Below are 9,064 nucleotides of genomic sequence, written 5' to 3'. Positions count from 1 at the left end.
ACAACCTGGCTGGCTCTGCAGAGGTGTTTCCTAAGGTATTGGCAGCTTTCTGTGTGGGGGATCAGGGTGGGGAGACCCTTCATGTGGCGTGGTTGCCCAAGCTGTGCCCTGAAGCATCCCCATCCTCAGCATGGCACATTTCAAAGTGAAGTGCTGAAGGATACAATTTCTGTGAAATAAAATCTGGCTTTAAGAGGAGCTGCTTATGAAATGGATTTTAGCAGTAGTAGGAAACTAAATAATAAACGTTTGATATTCAGCAACTGAAAATACCTCTCAGTGTTTTCTTGGGGGAGGGAAATGGTTACTTTAGCACATTTCCCCTTCTTCTTCTTCCTTTTTATTTTTTTGGTGTTATATGTATTTATTTATTTTTTGATTATTTATTATTTAAAGTATTACATATGTTTTCTTTTTTACCCCATTGTCCTCTCCCCAGCCGCTCTCCCCTAGCCCCAGCACATGCCCTCACCCTCCTACAGTCTGTATCTATTGGTTATGCTTATATGCATGCATTCAAGTCCTTTGGTTGATCTCTTACTCTCCCCCTGCCTCTGAGGTTTGACGGTCTATTCGGTGTTTCTATGTATCTGGATCTATTTTTGTTCAATAGTTTTCGTTGTTCATTATATCCCACAAATGAGTGAGATCATGTAACACTTATTCTTCTCTGACTGGCTTATTAAATTTTTTTAAACAACCACAAACTTATAAAAAAGTTGGAAGTATAGCCAAACGACTATTCTTTTCCTGAGGAAGTTTCTGACCCAATGCCCTCTCACCTGTGACTAATAGTATCTATTTCCTATAAGCGAGCATACTTCTCTTCATAACCGCAGTCCATCAACATTGGAAAGTTCACATTGATACATTGCTACCATCTGATCCTCAAACTGCATTCAAGTTTTTCCAGATGCTCCCATAATATATTTTATAGCAAAAGATTCCGTTTACAGCAGAATCTCCCCTTGCATTTATTTTTTACATCTCTAATGTATCCTTCACTGTGGACAATTCCTCTATCTATACTTTCACGGCCTTGGCTCTTTTGAAGATTACAAACCATTATTTTGTAGAATGTTCCTTGATTTGAGTCAGTTTGATGTTTCTTCATAATTAAAGAAACAACAGGTGATTGATCTTTGGCAAAAATAACGAAGAAGTGATGCTATGTTCTTTTAATGTTGATTTTGGTCACTTAACTGAGGTGTTGTTTGTCGAGTTCTCCACTGTGAAGTACTCTTTCCTCTTTTTGCAGAGGTACTTTGAAATTTCTTTCGTTTTTCCATCAAAATTTCCTGATTTGGCCAATGGGTAGACATGTGTTACTATCATCATTTTACTTTTATGCATACACTGTCCCATCTTGGCCAGAGGGAGACTGTTCAAACTAGTTCTTGCATTCTTTTAACAAGTCCCCATCATTCTTTCAGCACTTCCTTGCTTTCTGGCAGAATTAGGCATTCCAGACTCAGCTCATGTTTTCCCTGTCCCAGAGCTGGAATCCACAGTTTCTCCAAGGAACCCTGGTATCTTTGGAGAAAGCAATAATTTTTAGCAGCCATGATCTAGGCATTAGTTATGCTTATTACTATTGGGATTTCCCTGCTCCTAGGCTCCTCAGCGAACAGAACTGGGTTACACACACACACACACACACACACACACACACACACACACACAGATGTAAATGTGTGTGCATATATATCTTTATGGATATGAATACATATATAATATGCATATTTACATGTAGATGTGTATATATGTACACATATATACAAATATATGTATAAATACAACATATGTAAATATAGATATAAATATGTGTATGTGTGCATATGTATGTGTACATACACATTTAAATCTATATTTATATCTGTAACTATCAATATATGTTGAAATCCATATGTTCATACTCATGCCTTTAACTCCAATACAACCCTATGGGGTTCAGCCTACATTTATTCCTTTCTATTATTTGTCTCTCTTATGACAGTGAGAAACCTGATTCTCATCCTTTTTAGCCTCAAAACCTCATTCAAAGATATCTTTTCATTTATTTTAGAAAGAGAGGAAGGGAGAGAGAAAGAGAGAAACATCAATGTGAGAGAGAGACATTGATCAGATGCCTCTTATAGGCACCCTGACTGGAGATTGAATCTGCACCTTGTTTGGTGTGTGGGACAATGCTCCAACCAATTGAGCCACTCGGCCGGGGCTCATTATCCTTAATATGTTTAATTATTTGCGCAATGCCCAGTATTAAATCTCCCATTTTGGTAGTACCCCCTCCCCTGTGTGGTAGCCTCCTCTCTCAGCGTTGGCTCTGACTCCTCCATCCAGTGCACACACTCCTGGAAGTGGCTTGGGCTCTGCCTCCCCAGGCTTGGCTCTCCCACCCCATGGATGCCCTTCTCACCCTGTTTGGGCTCTAATGCCTTAGGCTGGGTGGTCTTTCCATCCCTAGCTCAGGGCCACCGTGGCTCCTTTGGCCTGGGGTGGCTAACCTTATGGCCTGTGCTAAGTTCCATTTGCCTGTAGTGATTATTGGTTTGATACTCTTTATTGGCAGCCATTCCTTCCATGTGTCTCTTTCTTACTTCCCCATTGATGTTTCTTTCATTTCTCACATAAACTGCTTACTTCCCTATTGGTGTTTCTTTAATTTCCCACATAAGCCGCTTGTCTCAGCCTCTGTTCTGGGGAAACTCTAACTCAGACACCCTTTGTCCCTCCAGACACAGAGGGAACAGTGGTTTTCCCCTGGTGCTTCATCTTCTCTTGTTTGTTTCTTGATTTCATCTGTATCTTTGGAAACCATCCCTTCATTACCCTCCTAACCTTTTGGTTATTACTGATTTCTGTAGAGGCTCTGATTGAATCACACCCAGACACGGCCTGTTCCCTGCTCCATTCCCCTGCTGAGACCCAGAGTCCTCCTAGGAACTGACCTCCTTCTTTAGGGGCATCAACTTGAATTCAAATGAGTGAAAATCCTCACCTTCTTATAGCTTTTTCTTTGTTAAATTCACATTCTTCACATGAGTTACATGGAAAGAAATGACTTGCAATCAGAAATAAGTTTTAACAGAAAATATATATTTTCCCAGTCTTTTGAGAACATGCTAAAATGGGGATAGGTTTAATTTGCAAAGCACAGCAAAACTTCATTAAACACACACACACACAAAACCCCTTTCCTCATTATCAGTGCCTCCTACATGCCTGGAGGCAGTTCTTGAACATCTCCTTCCTCCTTTCCTTCTCCTAAAGCAGCATGTCAAGCTCAGAGGCTAACACGGGCCAAATAAACAAGGTTTAGGTTTATGTGGGCTGCAAAAAAACAAAAGCTTCAATGTTCATAGAAAGGTAGGCTTATTTCGATAGAGACATGCTGAATACAAAGTATTGAAATAAATGAGTAGTAATCGTTAACATAAAATAATAGAACATTTTAATAAAAATTAATATATTTTCTTGAACATTAACTTACCAAACACTGAATAACTGCCCAAATTAATAAGCTTAATGCAAATAAACCTATTTTTCTTGTTCTCCGGAAGCGATATATTTCCTGTTGCACACACCAAACAAGTCAGTCGAAGACTAATGACAAGTGGCAATCAGCTGCTAAAATATTCACTGCTAGTATTAGTGGAGAGAAATGGTATGCCTGCGCATGAGGTATGTAAGGGAAATGAATGCAACACGATTATAGTAATCAGTTATTAGCGAACGTTGTAGTTCATTATTAATAATTATGTTTAAACAGCATATTGTAAAAATTAAGTTACAAATTTTTTTGGGGGGGGGGGCTGGGTACAGTGAACTTTATTGATAATGCATGACAAAGTAGGGCTCCCTACGCCTCTCCCCTTCTTCAGGAGGTCTGGAATGGAAACGGGGGTTAGGAGATTCTCAGTGTGTCGGGGGATCGATCTGGGGCAGGGACTCCCCAGCAGCTGAGGGCCTCTCTTCCTCTTGCTGGGGTTGGTGGTCCAGGGAACTCTTACTCCTTAGAGGCCATGTGGACCATAAGGTCCACCACCCTGTTGCTGTAGCCAAATTCATTGTCACACCAGGGAACGAGCTTGACAAAGTGGTCATTGAGGGCAACGCCAGCCCCAGCATCAAAGGTGGAGGAGTGGGTGTCACTGTTAAAGTCACAGGAGACAAAGTGGTCCTCAGTATAGCCCAGGATGCCCTTGAGGCGGCCCTCTGATGCCTGCTTCACTACCTTCTTGATGTCATCGTATTTGGCAGCTTTCTCTAGGCGGCAGGTCAGATCCACAACCAACACATTGGGGGTGGGGACATGGAGGGCCATGCCAGTGAGCTTCCCATTGAGCTCAGGGATGAGCTTGCCCACAGCCTTGGCAGCGCCAGTAGAAGCAGGGATGATGTTCTGGGCAGCTCTTTGGCCATCACGCCACAGCTTCCCAGAAGGACCATCCACGGTCTTCTGGGTGGTGGTGATGGCATGGACTGTGGTCATGAGTCCCTCCACAATGCCAAATGGATGACCTTGACTAGGGGGCCAAGCAGTTGGTGGTGCAGGAGGCATTGCTGACAACCTTGAGGGGGTTGTCATGGTTCACACCCATCACAAACATGGGGGCATCCGCAGAAGGAGCAGAGATGATGACCCTCTTGGCTCCAACCTTCAAGTGAGCCCTGGCCTTCTCTGTGGTAGTGAAGACACTAGTGGACTCCACAACATACTCTGCACCAGTATCACCCCATTTGATGTTGGCGGGATCTCGCTCCTGGAAGATGGAAATGGACTTTCCACTGATGACAAACTTCCCATTCTCAGCCTTGACTGTGCCTTTGAACTTGCCCTGAGTAGAATTGCACTGGAACATGTAGACCATGTAGTTGAGGTCAATGAAGGAGTCATCGATGGCGACAATATTCACTTTGCCAGAGTTAAAAGCAGCCCTGGTGACCAGGCACCCAATGCGGCCAAATCTGTTCACTCCGACCTTTGCCATTGTGTCTCAGGGTTGTGGCTGCTGGCACTGCGCAGGAGAGGCTGTCTGACGAACAGGAGGAGCAGAGAGCCAAGTTAATGAATTTTTATTAAAATGTTTTTTACATACTGTTATATGGCTGGGCTACAAAAATATTCATTGTGAGCCGCATTTGGCCCTCAGCCTGCGAGTTTGACATGCTTGTCCTAAAGCCTAGTCTAAGAAGCCTGCACATTTCTTCTATCTCCTCCCTATATTTATTTTCCCATTCCAAGAACCTGATGAAACAGCGTTTTCTTTTTCTTAATTCATATTGCCCCTGCATTCATTTTCTATAGCTGCTGTAACAAATGACCAGGAACTTGGTGGTTTAAAACAACATAAATTGATTTTTACAGTCCTGGAGGTCACAAGTCTGAAATCAGTTTCTCTGGGCTAAAGCCAAGGTGTTGGTGGGTCTGGTCCTTCTGGAGGCTCCAGAGGAGAATCCATTTTCTTGTTTTTCAAAGCTTCTGTTGACTGCCATCATTCTTTGGCTTGTCATCACTCCAATCTCTGTAGTCATACTGCTCTCTCCACTTCTGTCATTGAATCTGCCTCTGCTTTGTCTTATAAGGGCATTTCAGGCTCATATTGATAATCCAGGATGATCCTCCATAACTTTTAAAATCCTTAATCATACCTGCAAGCATCTGTAGAGTCCTTTTGGCATATGAGGTAATTCACAGGTTCCAGGGTTTAGGACTTGGATCCCTTTCATTCTTTAGCCTATCACAGTCCCCTAACCACCATGGTTTGGGGTTGGGGTATTCCCTATGAATCTTTCCTTCTACTCCCAACCTAGGTTTTTATACTTAGGATTCCCCACCCTCTGCTCTAATTCTTTTTTTCTGAAAGTCCACACCTTAGATTATTTCTCTGGCCAATGGGAAATGCTCTAAGTCATGCTTAGGTTTAGACGTCAGCCCACTCAATGGCTGACACTCATTACTCTTAGCAGAGTAAATGCTAAGGTGGCGAGAGAACAGGTCAATATGAACTTCAGTTCTGTGCACAATGGTGACCTCAACTTTGTCAATTCTAGTTTCCTTTATGTGATGTTTATGGAAAGGAGCTGTAGACCCCACTGGTTGTTTGCTAGTTGGTCCATTATAATAAACACATTCCTGAAGAACAGTCTATACTTGGAAATCAGTACATTTTGAACCCATGTTAAGAAAAGACTCAATTGCCTCACTTAGCCACAAGCCCATCCTGTTTTTGTGCCACTGGGTCCCCGTCACTGTGAAATAAAATTGTTTTCTTGCTTTACCTGACAGGACCTGCCAGAATCCTAAAAGAAGTTGACATTAGTGTTTAATGGCTGTTCACTTTATTAATGTGGAAAGTGAACTAGACTTAATTAAATTGTTTTGGGTCAGAGTTTTCCCTTTAATGGAAATCAGGGTGGGGATCTTCTATTTCCCTCCATCCCATGGTATATATTAAATGCCGTGGAGTCTGAATTTATTTCCTAGCAACAGTCAAGAAAAATGGCTATTTCTGGGAAGCATTCCTCTTTTAATGTAAAGAAACCCAAGTGAATTAACATAAAAAATATGATAACCACTCACTGCCTTCCAGTTGAAGCTTAGATCCAGCCTAACATTGCTCAAACAGAGCTTTGAGAGTAAATTCTGTGGGTATGTGATGAGCAAAGGAGTGATTTAAAATGATCAAAATGCCTACCTGCAAATACCCTTCTCTTCACTGACTAAATTCCCACTCATTCATCGTAAGGGGATATTTATGTTGAATTTTGTATTTCAGAAAAATTTTGCAGAAATTCCACTGTCCAGATTTTCAAATGTCTAGAATAATCCATTTCAAGTGAGTAAAGGCAAGGTCTAAGGTATCAAATATTATCACAAAGAAAGGTGTTTATAAAGTTCAGCAGAACAGCCACAGAATTTCCACAAGCTCTCCAACCACAGTCTCCAAAGATCCACAGTCTAACTTTACAGATGGTCTGAAGAAGTAAAATGACTTCCTATGATTATAATCTCAGTGAGTATCAGAAGCAGACCAAAAATGTGTCAAAAATGCCTCTTATTTTTGACACCATTGCTTTTCTCATTTCCCACTTGCTTTATTTTACTCAATCCAACTTCAAATACCCTATATCCTCCCCATAAACATTCATTCTCCCCTCATAGCACCCATCTTCCTCCTCCCACAAAGAATACTGAAGAGGATAAAGAAGGCTGGGCAGCAAGTGAAGGAGAACCTTCTATGGAAGAAGGTTTGCCAATTCATTTCCTTTTCATTCTCCTCCCTCTTCATCAAGACTCATCCCTACCTCCAAACCCCCTGCTTGTCCTCCAGTGTTCTCCCAACACTCCACTCTGCCCCTGACCCCTGAGACAATGATACAACCCCCTTCGTCATCCAAGTTTTAACCACACATGAGAAGCTATGGCTAAAACTGTTTTTGGATGAAAGGGTCAGTGGAAATGAGGGCTAGATATCTGAGTTCTGGGACTCAGACTGTATCCTTTTACTTCCCACTATATTTTCTGTTTATTTGCAGCTCTACTAATCATCATTGCTAAAACCTGAGAGTAAGGTAATTACCTCCTCATTACTCCAGCAAGAAAATAACTTGACATCAATAACCTTTGCGTTTAAGGTTCCTTCTGGTAAGCATTTTATGTAAGAGATGTAGTTACAGTCAGTCACGAAAGTTTCAGAACTTTACACCAAACTCATCAGAATGTGTATTTTACTGTGCTATCACGAATCCAGCTGGTGTCATCCACTTACGTAACTACCAGTCAGAATATGGTCCAGTTTTAGGCTCTGGGTCTGCCACTGGTTTGGATATATGAAACAAATATAATAAACATGAAAAATCTGTTCAGCATCACTATTTGTCAGGACAATAGAAATTAAAACCACAACAATATGGCACTACCCACTCACTGGTATGGCCAAAATTAAAGCGTGGCCAGATAGGGAGTAACTGCAACACTCATTCATTGCTAGTGTGAGTGCAAAATGGTAACACCACTTTAGAAAATAGTTTGGCAATTTATTGTAAATTTAGCGTACTCTTACCATACGACCTAGCAAACATCCCAAAATAAATGAAAGTACAGATTTCCACAAAAACCTATAAGCAAATGTTCATAGCAGCATTATCTATAATAATAAAAGCATAATATGCTAATTAGACCAGATGTCCTTTTGGACAACCTTCCAGACGAAGCTGTGGTGGCGGGGGCCAAGGCAGAGGCAGCCACTGTGACGGAGGGCGCCGAGGCTGCTGCTGCGGTGGCAGGGGCCAAGTTCTTTGCTCAAATTTTGTGCATCGGGCCTCTAGTTCATAATAACTAAAAAATGAGAACATCCCAAATGGCCCGTAACTGCTGATACTCAAGTCCAAAAATCATGGTACTCCTATTTGTGGTAAGTAAGAAAATGATCCATTTAAGCGTTAGGTTTAATAGTTAGAATCTCAACTGAGTGTTTGGGGAAAAATTTATAGGGCAGAAGAGAAAAATGAACCCCCAGAGATAGGTCCTATGATTGAGAAAGAAGAAGAAGAAGAAGAAGAAGAAGAAGAAGAAGAAGAAGAAGAAGGAGGAGGAGGAGGAGGAGGAGGAGGAGGAGGAGGAGGAGGAGGAGGAGGAGGAGGAGGCAGGAGGAGGAGGAGGAGGAGGAGGAGGAGGAGGAGGAAATTCTACTAAAAGCCTTGAATATCCAAAATCTGAGGGAAGACAATATGCTTTGAGGATATAAGGTAAAAAAAACAACAACAGCTTTTACAAGATCCTTAGGAGGAAAATATTCTGAAACATGGTAGGAGCTTCAGTTCAGGGATCTACTGAGGGTGAGACTTCAGCAGGAAAAAAAAAATGTAGTAAGTAAGGTAATATCATTTCTATAAAACAAGGTTTCACAAGCTCAAGCAATTCTACTTCAAGAGATAGGAGTAGCAGCCATTATGTCATAGGACTGAAGATGTTTGCTCTGAAATTGGTGTGATAATGATGGTCCAAATAGATACCACACTAGGATTGGCACCTGGGCACCAGAAACACAAGACTTGA

At 41.7% G+C, this 9,064-nt stretch overlaps 1 pseudogene; it reads right to left on the bottom strand.

Annotated features, from left to right (window-relative positions):
• Nucleotides 1–4,009: 4,009 nt before the first annotated feature.
• Nucleotides 4,010–8,646, bottom strand: LOC103290524 (glyceraldehyde-3-phosphate dehydrogenase-like; annotated as a pseudogene).
• Nucleotides 8,647–9,064: the final 418 nt, after the last annotated feature.

This window comes from Eptesicus fuscus, chromosome 11 (genome assembly GCF_027574615.1).
Source record: "Eptesicus fuscus isolate TK198812 chromosome 11, DD_ASM_mEF_20220401, whole genome shotgun sequence".
Taxonomy (NCBI): domain Eukaryota; kingdom Metazoa; phylum Chordata; class Mammalia; order Chiroptera; family Vespertilionidae; genus Eptesicus; species Eptesicus fuscus.
The sequence above is the reverse complement of the archived record's forward strand: the minus strand, read 5'-3'. Positions and strand labels throughout refer to the sequence as shown.